Consider the following 18,660-nt stretch of genomic DNA (forward strand, 5'->3'; position numbering starts at 1 on the left):
CATGTTAAGCACGCAGCTGTTGGTTTAGGGACCATTTGTACATTCAAGAGCAAAATCGATCATATTTGTGTCATCCTACGGTATAGGGTCAAACTATGAATATTAAACGCATCCTCCTCTTACGCAAATGGATCAAATCGATGGGTTCTCTTTGTTTTTTATGTGGTCTACTGTGAGCTTGATGGCACTTAAAGCAGGCACCATTAGTCGCATGCATACCGATTAGTTTGATTTCAGATGCACAGAAAAATGTCGAGAATCTTTCTTTCGTCTACCACTTGCAAACGAGATAGTAAGGGGGCGAATTGATCCAGAACATTATGTACTGTGCGTCACACGCTACATGATAACTTGTGGAGAACAGATGTGGAACATTCGCCGGATTTCACTGCTTACACCATGAGCTATCAGAAGTTCAGTTAATTACGCCAGACTGTGCATTCTGAGGCTGAAGAATAACTACATGATTCCTAACCGAGTACGGTGCTAGACACAGACTATTCTTAGAGTAAATCAAACATAGTTGTTATGGATTCAAGATATTCATTCTTGCTAAGTGGTTCCTCTGTCATCAATAGTGAGGTGCTTCGAATTTTACATTCATATTTATGGAGATGCTCGCTGGGGCGCATGCAACAGCACGCTTACCAATACGTTCCAAAAGGTCGCACATAAAAAACTGTATTTTTCCTGGGCTCGTATCATCGGTTCTCTTGGTGTGTGCGGTCAAGTGTTTTGGATAGTCCTTGGGCTACAGACCATTTGCATGCCAAAGAGAAGGATCATCTTACTATAAAAGTATCAGTACTGCACACTTCCTTCATATTAGGGAAGTGGAGCATACTGGTTGGTTCTTTTTTCATTTGAAGTGTTGTATGGTGGGCCTTAAGGGACTTATGGAGGCACCATTAGTCCATGGATGATTTCTTAGAATACCTGAAAAAGCGTTTTTTAACCATTTTTTCGTACCAAAACGGAGCTGAGGCTCGCATGACCGCTATGCGTAGCAAACGGTTGACATTTTTACGATATATTCCTAAGATCCCGGTCCTTATGGGATTCCGAGATACAGAGGTTCAAAGTAACCCTACCTTACGCGTAAAATTCTGGTGTGGGGCGAAAACGTAGTGTGTCTACGTTATCGTCATAATAGTTCTGGGGACCTCATGAGCTAGTACACAAGCACATTCAAAATTTTTTGCACGTAAAACCTGACCTGTAGTGTAAAATCGGTTTTGCTTTATGTCGATTTCACTTAAGTAAACTATCTAAATTTTACCGACCAATATATTTCTTTTCATATTAGTGACATGCCTCGCTGCAGCAGGGGAAAGAAGGAAACCAGCGGAAAAATACTCCTATCGAAGCACAGAGAAGGCGAATATGCTCCTGTTTATAAGACTCTGACTGAAAAGTGAAGTACTAGCTGCCTCATTCTACGTCCTTCAGCACCTTTAAAAATGTTCCCAAAAGTGTTACCATGCAAACATATTCGCACTTTTTTATGCTGAGAGAGATGGAGACTTCGGATATGGGAAAGAGACGGAGAAGTAATAAGTACAGGAAGATTGTAGACAGTGGTTGTGCTATAGAAAGAGCGAAGGAGACAGCGCCAGTGGGAAGGGAGTAAAAAGAAGCAGAAAGTGGAAATGTGTGGGAGCACTGTTAATGAAAAGCAGAGTCTATGACGATGATAACGAGGAAGAGACAATGACACTGGGAAGAGACAGTAACAGAGGGAAGGAACGAATGAGATAGAAAGAGAGAGCAAGAGAAAGGCAGTGACAGGGGGAGGATACAGTAGTAATAGAACAGAACGAAGGAGACTGTTGCTGAGACGCAGGAGACAGTGACAGTTAGAGAGACACAAAGAGTTAATGAGAATTAGATGGTCTGAATGAGTGAATGAGAATGGGCAAGTGGAACTGGATGTGTATGAGCGGTGTACGCCGATGGGCTAGTGGATGTGTGCAAGCTACAGTTAGGGGAGCTCGTGGGAGTCAGAGGTGAGTTGTATGTTAAGAAGAGCGCGAATGTGTTCACATGCAAAAATTTTTGTGAAAATTTTTGAAGCTGCTGAGGAAGGTAAAATGAGGCGGCTGGTATGGTACGTTTTAGATAGTCTTTTAACCAGGAGCATATTCGCCTTTTTTGTGCCTCATAACGCTGTTGTCTTTGCTGAACAGTAGTCTGATTCATATTCTGCCGAATACCTCATCGGAAGAAACCAAGATCGGAACTTAACCTCCGTGCAACAATCAACAGATGAAACGGAAGAAGGAATATTTGCTCACTGCGCACGTCGTTAGATATTGAGATGACGATGCATGCCTGCAGGTGGTTTATTGTCCGCAGTGGTAGGCCTGCTTTCTCCAGCAATGTCAACTTTCTTCTTTGGCAGGCAGAACGTCGAGAAGCGGGGCGTCGACATAGAAAGCCGATTTCTTTCGCTAGTATATCTACCTACTCGTTTTCTCCCAGTCACGTGGGATCTTGGACCTTAGTTTGTCACAGTGGATTAACAAGACACCACATGCCTTTTTCGTTAGATAATAGATTACATCGTCCCAGTGGAAGAACAAGTTTCTTCTTCTCCACGCTTGCGATTACAGAACACGAAAGAGAAATTAGCTTATCAGGTAGGAAAGGAATGAAACTTCGCTCTTTTTTGTTTACTAGTCCGGTAACAACAAATAATCTAGTCAATATACTAGCTTTGAAAGAATTTTCTGTTGTTTTTGTATGCAGACGTGCTATATACCTTTCGTAGGCATATGATTTTCGTACATGGCCTTTGCGCAACACGGACATAGTTTTCTCATAAAGTTCTGCTTTTCTCAGTTTCAATGACGTAGAATTTTATAAACGTTCCCAAAGACGTTATTCTAAAACATGTATCGCGGTAGCTGCACTCATTATATATGTTATTAATTTCTGTTTCGTTGTAGGTTATAACACACATACAACGTTATGGATTTACGGTGTTTCGTCTAAGTTAATTTTCGAAATATTTTGGCCTCTTACGAAAATAACTTAGATTCGAATAAGAAATCGAAACGCTTACACGAATTCATGATAAGTTATGGTATAGGAGGTTGGAGCTGATTAATTACTGTTAATTTTCGAAAAAGAATGATGCAAGGTACTACTTGAAATCTCTTAAGTAATACGCCTTGTTATACTCCATTAGTGTTCGAGGTTCTTCTGAAGTGAGGAAATGTTGTTGATCGGTTTATTAATATGAAAAGGCTGTTACCTATCATATCACAGTATTTAAATCACTTCTTGGAACACATTCAATTAATTCTGAGTCCTGCATGTAATAATCAGTCCTGTTATATATTTGATTCATTTGCATATCTGTTCTTAAAAGAATCGGTTTATGAACCCCGCAGACAGCTCTACCAAGAATCGAGCAATCAGTGAAACGGAAACTATTGCTACCGATGGAATTTAATTAATCGCTGTATGTAAATCATTCGAATATTCTTCGATGAGTGGATCTTCATAAATTCCTGCCAGCGTGTGTATTTCAGATACTTACCTCATGTCTTATGCGACAGCTTCCCTAGGGTATTTGTGGCGACCAGTGCCATTAGCAATTTGTTTCCAGCTACTCCGTTTTGGAAGTTTTTTTGAAAACATTTGATTCATTCAAGGAAGTTCCTTGAAAAATTTGAAAAAAGAAAGAGCACTGAGAGAACAACTACATGCTGCTGAAACTGTTATCCCAAGGGTACGAAATCTTTAAAAGGATTACGTAGTAATTACAAGTATGTTACTATGTTACGTTTTCTCATATGTTTCTCTTGTTTTTCAGGTTAGAAACAACTTTTGCAGCAGAAGTGTTTTGGTGTCACGATTTTCAATGTTGGTAGCCCATTTGTCTGATCCTGGAGATGTGTTTACTCTGGTCCCATACACCAGATGGCCGATTTGTTCGTTTTCTTCTCCCACATTTATTACAACGCTTCAATTGCACGTTTCGTTGTGTATTGAACGTGTGTGAGTTTACAATGTGTAGTGCTACTAACTGTCGCTGCGTGTTTATCTTTCGTTTTCTGTTTATGTTGTGTATGTGTTGTTTGATATTTGTTCATTTGCTGGTGTGTGTGTGTGTGTGTGTGTGTGTGTGTGTGTGTGTGTGTGTGTGTGTGTGTGCGTCTGTGTGTGGAGAGAGAGAGAGAGAGAGAGAGGGATTAATTAATTATTTATTCTGGCTATGCTTTGCATTCCTGTCTGTTATTATTTTAGTGGCTAACAAGAACACTGAGTAATTGCTTATACTGATGTTGTCATTAATAGTTTTTTGTTCCATTGCAAGGCTATGTATATATGAAAGTTTTCCTGTAATGTCAGAAGTTTTTCGTTTAATTGTTCACTGTAAATATTTTTCATGTCCTGTCCACGTTTTACAGGTGTTCAGCAAAGGCAGAAGAGCTATTTTCGTACTTACAGCTTCTTATATGTTATTTATTCCTAATTTTGAAATTCCTGCCTGTCATTCCGAGATATACTGATCCACACTCCTGACTTTCTAACTGGTATATATCCACACCTTAGTATTTATCTGGTTTGTCTATTGTTGTTTGTAAATGTGACCAGAGTGCATTTCTGGTAGTGTATGGAATGTGCCATCCTAGTTTGTTTAGTATATTTGCTGTTCTTCGTGCTGGTTTGTATTTCTTTTCTTAAACTGTACTTTTTCTTTCAGATAGCCATGCCACGAGTGTTACTGTTTTGTGTATCTGTTCAAATGGTTCAAATGGCTCTGAGCACTATGGGACTTAACATCTGAGGTCATCAGTCCCCTAGAACTTAGAACTACTTAAGCCTAACTAACCTAAGGGTCAGCACACACACCCAAGCCCGAGGCAGGATTCGAACCTGCGACCGTAGTGGTCGCGCGGTTCCGGACTGAAGCGCCTAGAACCGCATGGCCACACCGGCCGGCTTGTGTTTCTGTGTCTGCTGTAGTGACTGTATTGTTTGTGGGGCTCTGTGGTATTTGTGATCTCTGATTGTTTTCCTTTTTCTCTAGTTGTGTTTAGGTTTTGTGGTCGAATCTTTGTACTACATAGGTACTGAAAAATTGTTTGTGGTTATGAGTTGTATTCAGAATGAGATTTTCAGTCTGCAGCGGAGAGTGCGCTGATATGAAACTTCCTGGCAGATTAAAGCTTTGGGCCGGGCCGAGATTAGAACTCGGGATGTTTGCCTTCCGTGGGAAAGTGCTCTGCCATCTGAGCTACCCAAGCACGATTCACGCCCAGTCCTCACAGTTTTACTTCTGCCAGTACGTCGTCTCCTACTTTCCAAACTTCACAGAAGCTCTCCTGCGAACCTTGGAGAACTAGCGCTACTGGAAGGAAGGAAGGTAGAACACTTGCCCGCGAAAGGCAAAGGTCCCGAGTTCGAGTCTCGGTTCGGCACACAGTTTTAATCTGCCAGGAAGTTTTATGAATTGTATTGTTTGTAATTCTTTTTCATAGGTTTCTTTGCTGAATTGATATTATTTAGCCTATGTATTATTTAGCCGCTGATTTTTGATTTTGTGGTTGGTTGGACGTGGCATGTACAACCGTGTCTGTGGCTTTTGGCTTTTTGAAAATGTCAGATGTGTGCTTATTGCTGTCTCTCTTTATTTCTACATACAGGAAATGTATTTCTTTTTTTGTCTGTTTTCCATGGTAACTGAAGACGTTTAGGTATAAATTTTATGTATGTGTGAAGTTTATCTATTTTCTCTTTTGGCTCTGAGCACTATGGGACTTAACTTCTAAGGTCATTAGTCCCCTAGAACTTAGAACTACTTAAATCTATCCAACCTAAGGACATCACACACATCCATGCCCGAGGCAGGATTCGAACCTGCGACCGTAGCGGTCACGCAGTTCCAGACTGAAGCCCCTAGAACTGCTCGGCCACCCCGGCCGGCTTTTCTCTGTTGGTTCATCTTCCACATACATTTTATCATCCACATACTCTTATCTGGAACAGTGAACAATTTTGTATCCTTTTTCTTTGTGATAATTGTATCAAAGATTGTGTTTTCTGTGTGTTTTTGCTGCTGACTGAAAGTGTTCATCTTCTCTTTAACTATTTCCAACTAGTCTTTAGACAGTTTTCCGTCGCTTATAACAGAAACTCCGAATGAAAGTCCCATCCACATTATTCCAAGTTGTGAATCTATTTCCTCCATTCCCAGTTTGTTGGGCTCTGGCTGAATATATGCCAGCACTGCAAGGACGCAAATTCAAAAACATCCCACTCTGGTCACTTACATAGTTATTCAATGCGTAGTTAACGTCGTAGCTTTTCAATTGGAAAGGACTCAGACCAACTTCCACTAAGTAATGACCGGCCACTTGGGTAGAGACACAGGGGAAGAATATGCACTGTATTATGTGCTTCGTATCTACTACTTTGGACAATAACATACATAAACTTGAAACGAAAGAAAGGAAGAAAGAAAATTATAGTTTAACGCCACGTTGAAGATGAGGTGAAGAAGTGGAGCCCATTTCGTTTTAGAGAAGGATGAGAAAGAATGTTGTCCAAGTCCTTTTTAAAAGAACCATCCAGAAATTTTCTTTATACAGGTCAACATAATTACTTTTGTACGGTTCCTCGCGTGTTCGCATTTGTCTATCACACGGACATGTGTTAAACCCATTAAAACGTTCTACAGAGAAAAATAATGCAAAATGATGTTAGTTACCTATGACATTACATATTACACATGTCAGGAGACTATACTGTTCTCATTTCACTTTGGTTTCTGTCAAAAGATTGCACAAGCTAAGGAAAAAGTCAGTTCGTTGTAGGACAGTCATCAGTCATAAGAAACTTTTCATTGTGTCATAACATACTGGAGTTTTACACAACGTAGAAAACTGGTCTTGTGGTCATCTGTTCGTTAGAAGGAGCTAATCTGTCTGATGTAAGTTCCTCATCTCTGCAGAAATACTGCTCCTACATCCATTTGAACGTGCTTGCTATAGACAAGCCAAGCTCACTCTCTATAGTATTACTCCAACACTTCCTTGCATTATCAAACTGATGATTCCTTGGTGCCTCGAGTTGTGTCCTGTCAATTGAGAACTTATTTTAGTCAAGTTATGGTACTTCCGCAACTGGATTCAGTGTCTCTTCAGTAGTTGCACTATCTACCCACCTTAACTTCTGTATTCTCCTGTAGGATCACATTTCAAAAGCTGTTATTCTCTTTTTGTCTGTACCGTTTGTCGTCCATGTATACTTCCATATACGGCTGCTCTGCAGACAAATAACTTCAGAGAAAGCTCCCTTTATTTAAATTTGTATTCGTTATTAATAAACTCTTTTTCTCAGAAACGCTTGTTGTTATTACCATTCCACATTTATATTCTCTCTATTTCTTCAGTTACATCGCTACGCAAAGAGAAAAACTCATCTATTACTTTTAGTGTCTCGTTTTCTAACCTAAGAATACTCTGATTTAATTCGGTTACTTTCCATTAGCCTTGTTTTCTTGGTGTACACTCGATAACATACAGTACTTACTTTTTACCCACAGCTTCGTCCATGTACGCATACGTCATAAATATTGCACACATCTCCTCCTCTCCCTCTCTGTCCATCTCCTCCTCTCCCTTTCTCTATCCATCTCTTCCTTCCTGTCTGAGCATCTCCTCCTGCTCCTCTTCCTCCTCCTCCTCCTCCTCCTGTCATTGTCTACATTCTCCCCCCCGTGTCCGTCTCCTCCTCTTCCCTATCTCTGTCCATCTCATCCTCCCATGTCCATCGCCTCCTCACTCTCTCTCTCTCTCTGATCATCCCCTCCTACCGACTTTACCCATCACCTCCTCCTCTCCCTTCTCTCTGTTCATTTTCTCCTCTCCCTTTCGCTGTCGCTCTCTCTCTCTCTGTCCATCTCCTCCCTCTGCCTCTCTCTAACCATCGACTCTTCCTGTCTTACTCAGTCCATCTCCTTCTACCCCATTTCCTTGTTCATCTCCTGCTGCCCTCTCTCCATCTCGCTGTCCATCTCCTCTCCATGTCTCTGTCTCACCATTGCCTCCTCCCATCTCCCTACTCGCATCTCCTCTCTATGTCCATCTCCTTTGTCTCCTCTCTCTGCACATCAGCTTCTTGTCCCCTCCTTCTGTACACCTCCACCCTCCTCTCTCTGGCCATTTCTCGTGTCAGTCCTTTGCCCCCTCCCCTCCCCCTCAACCCCTGTGGGAGGTGATTCTTACGCTTACATATTTTTCAGACTATAACCGGTACTGGTATGTATACGTAGTTTGTTTGTAGTCAATCGATTACTTTAAGAGAAAATGTGGAATATACATATATAGATTCAATATTATAATATGTATAGATTTTTCGAGCCATTGCATACTACGTTCAAGTGATTTTCGAAGCCATTTGCTGTCTCTGACAGAACTACAAAGCGCTCGGCAAACCTCGACGTTTAAATTTCTTCTCCTTGAACTTTAACCTGCTTTCCAAATTTCCCCTCGATATCCTTCCCTTGTACTCAGGCACAAACAGTCATAAAGCTGTCCAATTTGATCCATCTGAAATGAAAAGCATACTCTCATCGTCAGTGAGGAGTAGGCAGTGGTCAGGGAATAATGGAGACGAACTGAGACATATGGTTATGTAGAACATAGAAGAGAATCGTAGCAAATGAAATTACATTGAATGTATACACGACTTGGGAGAAATATATAAGTCGGAACAACGGGTTTTCTAGATCATACAAATTGGTTTCCAGGATGCTGTTGGCACCGGAATGAAAAGTAAAAGAAGAAAACAGAAAAAGAACAAAAGATGGACGAGCGAAACTGAAGGGAAACCGAACAGTCTGACGACGGCTTCAGAGCTGCACGTTTTCTGGGCGCTGTCGAGATCACCCCTGGGTCCGGCTGCTGGCACGCCTGGCTTCGCCTCTTAATACAATATGCAAAGCAGGGCGGCCGCCGCGAGGCGAGGGAATCGCGTGGGACGGCGTGTGCCGCGGGCGACGATGAATCGGCAGATCCAGTTTTTGCGACGTGTCTGGCAGGCGACCGGCCCATCGCCCCGAGGCGCGGCGCGGAACGGCAGCCGCTGACAGCGTCTGAAAGAGAGAGAGGCTGCCGACTGCGGCTGGCTGGCGTGCCGAACGCTCGTAAAGCAAAGTTTGGCAGCCGGCGCATCTGCATAATGGGCAGGTGCCGTCACACCCCGCTGGCTCCGCGCTCTCGGGGGCGCGCTACTGCCTCCCGCTCCGATGTCGGGGTCCGATAACGGGGAACACGCGAAACGGTGCTTCCGTGCTCGGGGCTTGTCTCAGCTGATGGGCTCACGTGCTCTACAGTTCGTGCACGTACTTTATATGGTCATTTAGGTAAAACTTGAGACTGAGAGCCGTGAGAGTACATTATGTATGACATGTAGCAAAATAGGCAGGGTCCTGGAACGACGAGGTGCAAGTCAAATGGCTCTGAGCATTATGCGACTTAACTGCTGAGGTCATCAGTCCCCTAGAACTTAGAACTACTTAAACCTAACTAACCTAAGGACATCACACACATCCATGCCCGAGGCAGGATTCGAACCTGCGACCGTAGCGGTCGCGCGGTTCCAGACTCTAGCGCCTAGAACCGCTCGGCCACTCCGGCCGGCGAGGTGCAAGTCATACGAGGGCTTGTTGATAAGTTATGCATCCGAATTTTTTAATGACAAAACTCTTAAATCTTTTCAAGAGGAGACGTTCATGAAAAGATCCAGCAATGCACAATTCTGAGGATACGGCAATGAACTTTTTTACCATGCTTTACTTGAAATTAACACATTTACTGTTAAGTTCCTCGGATTATATATATATATGTATATATATATGTATATATATATATATATATATATATATATATATATATATATATATATATATTTACGTTCACTCAAACTTTATTTTCAGAAAAATAATGTATGTACCTTTTTATCAGAAAATATTCAAGAGATTTCTATAAAATTTTCCCTATTTAATCTCTTTGCATATAGTAAACTGCCCTAATGTTTTTTTAAATATATCGAAAATTTTAACAATTTTTTATTTATAATTGTTAATTATAATATGAAAGTCACGCAAAATTCCAAGCACTTTGCCCCATATCAGAGCTTACACTCAGAATTCCAAAATTTATCCTTGAGACAACACTTACTGGGTTTACAGAAATAAGTGTACAAAACTTCATAATTCAAAGAAATGTGGAATTTCTGTCTTTGATCGCTACTAACGATCACGGACTGAAATTCCATATTTTCTACTACCGATCAAAGACTGAAATTCCATATTTTTATTTAATGAACTATCGCGGATATCCCATTAAGACGATCATGTCTAGTTTTGAAAAACTTCATAATTCTATCCTTCATAGATTCTGAGAAAAAGGTATATAAATTCAGAAACTATAATTTTCAGGAAATGCAAATTAAAGTTAATCGTAACGTTTTTTCTTCTATCATCCCTTCAGAAGGCCCTACATTTGTACTCTTTCCCTTCAAGGCTTCTCTTCCAGTTTGTTGTTTTCTGTCTTCTTTCCTTTACCAGGTCTTCAATTGACTTTTCAGCTGTGGAAAGGCACTGTGCATCTATTTTTCTCAAGATATTTTGAGTGAAATTTCCTATCTTAAAACCCTTTCTTTCTACTTTTTCTATACACTCTTTGCGACCGTGGCGTTATTGAATGATGAAAGAATCCAACACTTGCCTAAATCTACGTCAGTAGCACTACATAAGACAAGAATTAATTCTGAAAAAAAAAGCATCTGGTTTCTGACTTTTTTTAAGGCAAGGAACAGAGTCACAGACGATATGTAAAGTCAAAGAGTATAAAGCATAGCGTTCTAGATGTATTCTGTGACGTTTGCTTGAAATTAATCCACGCAATCGCTGTTCGCCGAGCTAGTATTGAAGTGTTGCTTCAGAAACTGGACGTTGCAGTAAGGTCATTTCACTCATTTAATTATTTTTCAAGCTCTTTGGGTGCGCTTTCATCATTGACACTTTCGGAACTTCATGTTGATGAGTTCTATTAATAAATAAAAATAAATTGAAAAATGACATTTTCGTTCAATATCATGTACGTCATCCCTTAAATGAAATGAGCTTTATTAACATTCTTCATGTCTACATATTTACTTCTCAACACAGTCACCCTGGTGACGAACACATTTCTCCCAACGAGAGACCAGTTTGTTGATACCGTCACTGTAGAACGTTTCACTTTGTTGACAGAGCCACAACCTCACCTCTGCTTGCATCACTTCATCGCTATGAAAGCGAATCCCTCGAAGACGTTTTTTTAAGTTTTGGAAACAGATGAAAATCGGATGGAGCAAGCTGGGACTGTATGGGGTATGATTCACGATAGTGAACCCAAGGCGTTGGCTTGTTGCAGAAGTCGCGGCGCTTGTGTGTGGTCTGGCGTTGTCGTGCTGAAGGAGACTGTGCTCCAGGTGTGGACTAACTCCTCGAATTCGTACTTTCAGTTTTCTGATGGTCTCTAAAGCACCGACATAGTTAGGTTACGCACCGCCAAATTGCATACGGCCGCACGGTTTTAGCCGAGCGGTTTAAGGCGCTGCAATCATGGACTGTGCGGCTGGTCCCGGCGGAGGTTCGAGTCCTCCCTCGGTCATGGGTGTGTGTGTCCTTGTCCTTAGGATAATTTAGGTTTAGTAGTGTGTAAGCTTCGGGACTGATGACCTTAGCAGTCAAGTCCCATAAGATTTCACACACATTTGAACAGTTTTTGAATTCGATGCTACAATTCACAGTCCTCTAGCGGGCAGAGGGTTTCAACTTGCGTCAGCGAAGCTGCAAAATCGACAGAGTAATATGCATTACACGTAAGAGGGACGATTGGTAAGTAACGTGAAACATTTTTTTCTTGGCCAATTTCGGTTGAAAAAATGCGGAATTTGCTGTGGGACATCATAGAATACTCCCGCTTCAGCCCTAATAGTTTCATGAAGTTCCGATAACTGGCGGCGCCACACGTTGTAACGTACCTACAACAAATAAAGCCTACGTTTGTCTCTGAAAATGGACTCGATAAGCAACTTGAGCTATTAGTAATCGGAATCTAACATGCATAACATTGTGTGCGTGTTGTATAAGTGTCAGTTTCACTGTCATTTAAGCCCTCTACAAAACTTAAAATCAACATTTTGGTAAGTTATCTAGCTGCGTATTTGAATGTGAAAAGCTACAGGAACAAATGAAACTGTAACAATGAATACCTAGGCTATCTGACTGCGTTTTTGAATAAGAATTTAGAAGTGATACAGAATCTGCCTTGTGCAACGGAATTCACTGGATTAGAGTACATGACATGTTGTGGTGTGTCAGTGTCTCTGTTTTGGCCCTACGTTTTGCACTCACCTCATTAGATGACTGCTTTTCCACGTGGTTTACATCAATTCTCAGCAGCATGCAGCAGCAGTGGCTAAAGCTTATTGTTCCTAAGAATGAATTTAATAAAAAGCAGTTTGCTTGGGCTCTGTTAAACTACTAAATAACTTGTAAGAAAGGATTTCATAAATTAAGTCTATTTAAAAACCTCAGAAATCATCATGACCAAAAATAGTTTGAGAAGTATTAATAATGGCGAAATTCCTGATAATGACCTTAGAAGTATCAATAATGGCTCAGTCCCAGATCAACAAATTATTTCAGTTTCAGCGTTACATTAACATTTAATAACCACAGCATCTGTATTTGGAGGATAAGGAGGCTTCTTTAAGTAACAATAAAAACATGGAATCATTGCGAACTCGGACTAACAATCATGAGCCTAACCCTGCAATTGTGCTTTACACTATGCTGACGTATTTACCTTGAATTCCATCTCAAGCGTAGTTAAGCGATCTAAATCTCTGCTGGCTATATAAATGAAATCAGGCCTTGAGTGTGTAAGATCTGCCATCACCGACGTGAGGGGAGCGTGACACGTCTTCTGTCTCCGAGCTCTTGACCGACACTACTTACAAGGGAACCTCCCCATCGCACCCCCCTCAGATTTAGTTATAAGTTGTCACAGTGGATAGGCCTTGAAAAACTGAACACAGATCAATTGAGAAAACAAGAAGAAGTTGTGTGGAACTGTGAAAAAATAAGCAAAATATACAAACTGGGTAGTTCAAGGGAACATAGGCAATAATAAGGACGATGGGAAAGGAGGAGCGCCGTGGTCTCGTGGTAACGTGAGCAGCTGCGGAATCAAAGGTCCTGGGTTCAAATCTTCCATCGAGTGAAGAGTTTAATTTTTTATTTTCAGTTTATGTGACAAACTCTTATGTTTTCATCACTTTTTCGGGAGTGATTATCACATCCACAAGAAAACCTAAATCGGGCAAGGTAGAAGAATCTTTTTACCCATTCGCCAAGTGTACAAGTTAGGTGGGTCGACAACATATTCCTGTCATGTGACGCACATGCCGTCACCAGTGTCGTATAGAATATATCAGATGTGTTTTCCTGTGGAGGAATCGGTTGGCCTATGACCTTGCGATCAAATGTTTTCTGTTCCCATTGGAGAGGCACGTCCTTTCGTCTACTAATCGCACGGTTTTGCGATGCGGTCGCAAAACACAGACACTAAACTTATTACAGTGAACAGAGATGTCAATGAACGAACGGACAGATAATAACTACGCAAAAATAAAGAAAGTAAAATTTTCAGTCGAGGGAACACTTGAACCTCGTTCTGCAGCTGCTAACGCTACCACGTACCACGGGGCCACAGCGCTCCTAACCTCGCATCGTCCATTATGTTGCTTATGTCACCCATGGACTACTCAGTTTGTATATTTTGCTTATTTTTTCACAGTTCCACACAACTTCTTCCTGTTTTCTCAATTGATCTGTGTTCAGTTTATCAAGGCCTATCCACTGTGCCAACTTATAACTAAATCTGAGGGGGGTGCGATGGGGAGGTTCCCTTGTTAGAGTCGCGCTTCCATGATTTATTTCCGTTCCTACGGAAACGGTGGCGCCACCAGCGCAGACGTTGACACAGTCTATAATGATGGCATACACTGACCAATCACAATCTGTCTGTGGGCTATAAAAGCCCACCACAACTGCCCTTGAAGGCGATAAAGGTAATAGAACTTAAGGTTCTTCCTAGATCTGAGGCGGTGACGAAACCGACAAAGCGAAAAAAACCACTTGCTCTGGAATTATTTAAGATCAATGATAGATGAGACACAGTGTTTTAGTGCCCTTTGTACTCTGACATAAATAGATGCTCGCACATTGGGACAAAATCCGAGCTGTTACCAAAGTAAATGTCAGCGTCTGTTTGGATCGGTTCGCTTTTGGTTCCAATCGAGAGCGGATGGACTCGTCTTTCCTGATGCGCGTACAATGGCTGTCGGTGACTTCACAGTGATTTTTGTACTACCTCAATAATTTGAAATGAGGACTAATAATGCGAAGAACGAGGAAGCACCACTTAACCACAAAAGTGTGAACTGAAAGAGAAAGAGGATAATTATTGTAAGCGCTCATTTTCAGTCATAGGGTTACTCTACACCTCTGTGCCTCACTGTTTGAACAACTTAGATGAGTTATTTGAAGCTGGCGAAATTTGGGAGTCAATGAGCAGTCTAAATGGGTGCAGAAGGCGAGTCACTGACCGCCTGAATTCGGAAGCTGTTGATCTTCGATGATCGACGAAGTTATTTTGTCAGCACGGACAGCTTTCAAAAGATCTAAAGTGACTGTAATTTTACTAACGAGATGGCATTAGCGTGCCGTTTCTAATTCTAATCTCCTCTTTCAGCATGGCTCACACCAGCTGGCTCGGTTGCTGTGGTTGGTCTTAGCCTGTTACAGGCCTTCCATTTCCACCGGTTTTGAGTTAAGCATCTGTAACGATACTATATGCAAAAATATCTTACGCATTTGAGATGTTATTTGTGTAGATCTATGTGTATAATAGATGATTTTTGCTGACAATTCATTCTTGTGGCTTTTGAAAGAACTGTTGTCCCTTCCTCCCAAGTGTAATACTGGAGCTTCTGTGTTGCAGTTCTCCCTGCACTAGGCTATTAGGAAGCGTGTCTAAGTAGGATCTGCTGGCTGACTGTAAACAGTTGTTAACGGTCAGATACAAGAAACAGCAGCTGTAACTAGCTTCTTCCATTAACTTTTCTGTTGACCTTGAAAGTGTATTGTAAAACTTCTAAACGCGTACTAGTATACGACAAGTTGGTATATGAAAGATTGTTAAAGCTCATTTTGATATGAAAATACTAAAATCCTAGTGCAGGGAAACGGAACTGTGTTAAAATTCATTTCTGATGGAAGGATGTGATGCACACACTACACGATTCGAAAGCCAAGCTAGACAGTAGATCAAGCAATTCGCCTGCGAGAGAGCAAATTTTCATACGAGTGTACTTTACTATTTGACTGCAAAACAAATGACTCCGATTAAAATGTTGGGCCTGAATATTGTTAATCTTTATCTTTAATGAAATTTACATATCCTGCAATATTTCACTGTAAAACAAGGACTCAGATTAAAATGCTGGGCTTGAATATCGTTAATCCTTTTTTTTAGTCTCTCAAACAATGACTGTACCAGAACTGTTAATTTAATTACACAAAGAATGAGCATAAAATTTAATGCATCTGACTTTCTGATAGAACTGCTTGAAAACTCACAATGCAGCATGAGATCTTCTACTGGTATCAAGCCTCTGAACTAACATACTGTTTTCCAAAACAACATTTTCACAATCACTGTGCCTTACAGTGGCGTGCGGTTAAAGGCGCTGCAGTCTGGAACCGCAAGACCGCTACGGTCGCAGGTTCGAATCCTGCCTCGGGCATGGATGTTTGTGATGTCCTTAGGTTAGTTAGGTTTAACTAGTGCTAAGTTCTAGGGGACTAATGACCTCAGCAGTTGGGTCCCATAGTGCTCAGAGCCTTTTGAACCTTACAGTGGAAATGAATTTTGATGATAATTAAATCTGTTGGTCTACCTGTGCGCACGATATGCTCGTCTGTTCTGCAGCCTGTTACTATTAGGAATATTGATGCGACTGTCATAAACCAGATTTCATTTGCCGTTCCTTCGATGTGCAATGTGAGACGGTATCTTATCACTTCTCATAAAAATGATTCTGCAGTAGACAACTCGAGATGTGCAATGCGAGTATACAATATAGCATCCACGACCCTATTTTATAGTCGATAAAAAATTTTTAATTATTTTTTTAATATGTGATATCGTGAGAGAAGTGTATTGTCAGAGAAGCAGTTTCGTTTTGCTAGTGCAGAGACGCAGTAACAGTGTCTTCACAAGCCACAGAAAATAGGCTGAAAACAATGATATCCTTTAGTTATAAGAACAATTATTATTACTATCACTGACTTTTTGTTGCAGTTCTTCTTCTTGTTCGAGTAACCATTATGCTAGCAAGACGCACTTTAATATGCCTCCTATGATAAGGCCTGGTATTATTACTATTATGTAAACTACCTATCGTAAATTATTGGATAAAAGATAGAGAATAATGTTATTCAAGTTTATCTCATATTTTCTGTAGGAATATTACTAATCTTGAACCTCTGCATTCCATCTTTTCTTCGGTGCGGACGAGCAGCAACGACGCCATTAGCGGTAATATATTTATATGATTTTATTCGCAAGAGTTATAGCTTTATTTCAGATTGAAAATGCTGAGAACAATTATTTAATCCTGATTAATGTTTTTTCAAGTAGAATTCAATCAGTTATTTTCATGTAATCGGAACAGATAGATTCTGCGATGCACCGATTTTCATTCATCTGCCGCCATTTCATGAAAGCTTTACAGCGCGAGTTTAAATTACCGAATAATTCTGACAAACATATTTGCCATTGTAAAAAGATCCCACGTAAAGATAACTTGATTGTGTGTCAAAATCTATGCTATGAGAAACTATTTTAACTTCTACCATTCTTTGCTGGTGTCGGGGCATAAATCTTTCTCAACTAAAGTTCAGAAATATTTTCAGTATAATTCGCCGATTCCAGCGTCGTGTATCTCCATGTTATAAAAGTGAAGTGATAGTCAAGACTGAACTAAGTTTGTATGGAAGTAGTCAACAAACCTAATTGAATAATTTTAAATAGATAGACTTCTTTACAGACAACATATGAAAACGGTTGTGTGTTTCAATTTAGTTCACATTCATGCTCATGTCATATTCTAGCTGGGTAATGCAGTAACTGAATGACATTTTGAACTGTAGAAATATTTAAATATTTATGTTGGACGCTGCTAAATTTACGCATTCAGAACACTGTTTAAAAGGCAGCAACAAACACGTTCATAAAGGTAAAGAATGAAAAATGAGGAACAAAAATTAAATACTGATAAATGAGGATAAAGACACCAAGAAAAACTGTGCTTTATTAAGCCAGAACAACAATACACATTTACATAAAGTTCAAATACATAAACAAGTTAGCAAAACATTGCTTAATTACTTTCCTGTGTACAATTACTTTCCTTCACATTCGTTTCAAATACAAGACAAAACCATAAGTTGCATTATAAAATTTCTTCAACCATACACAATGTTCTAATAATAAGAAACTACGCAATTATAAATGTATAAAAAAACTGGATCACCTTACACATTGGGTTACCTAATTCCTCCATTAATACTTACTCAATATTTTTTATCAAAATATGTTATTACAAAATTCTTTCTAAATAATGCTGCCTCTACTACACAGCAGGCCAGCTTCCATACTTTTTAAACCAAGTATACTGCCAGACATTCTAACACATACTGTCGGCTTCTCTCTGACAAAGATCTGTGGTCACAGGAAAAGACTTACAAGGAATGAGCACAGATAGGCCAACAGATTTAATTATCATCAAAATTCATGTCCACTGTAAGCGCAGCAATTGTCAGAGTGTTGTTTTCGAAAACAACATGTTAGTTCAGAAGCATAATACCAGGAGAAGATCTCAGTAAAGTGGTGTCTTGTGAGTTTTAAAGTAGTTTTATTAGAAAGTCAGACGCATTAAATTTTATGCTCATTCTTTGTGTAATTAAATAAACAGTTCTGGTACAGCCATTGTTTGAGAGACTAAAGAAAAGGTTTAACGATATTCAAGTCCAGCATTTTAATCTGAGTCATTTGTTTTGCAGTGAAATATTGCAGGATATGTAAATTCCATTAAAGATAAAGATTAACAATATTCAGGCCCAACATTTTTATCGGAGTCGTTTGTTTTGCAGTCAAATAAAGTATACTTGTATGTAAATTTGGTCTCTCGCAGGCGAATTGTTTAATGTACTGTCTAGCCTGGCTTTCGCATCAGAAATGAATTTTTTCACAGTTCCGTCGCACTGCACCAAGTTTTACGTCTTTTGATATCAAAATGAGTTCTACCAATTTTTCAGATACCAACTTGACGCATACAAGCACAAGTTTAGAAGTTTTACAATAAACTTTCAAGGTCAACAGCAGAGTTAATGGAAGAAGCTAGTTACAGCTGCTGTTTCTTGTATCTGACTGTGTACAACTGTTTACAGTTAGCCAACAGATCCTACTTAGACACGCTTCCTAATAGCCTAGTGGAGGGCCTACTGCAACACAGAAGCTCCAA

Source organism: Schistocerca americana, chromosome 1 (genome assembly GCF_021461395.2).
Source record: "Schistocerca americana isolate TAMUIC-IGC-003095 chromosome 1, iqSchAmer2.1, whole genome shotgun sequence".
NCBI classification, from domain to species: Eukaryota; Metazoa; Arthropoda; class Insecta; order Orthoptera; family Acrididae; genus Schistocerca; species Schistocerca americana.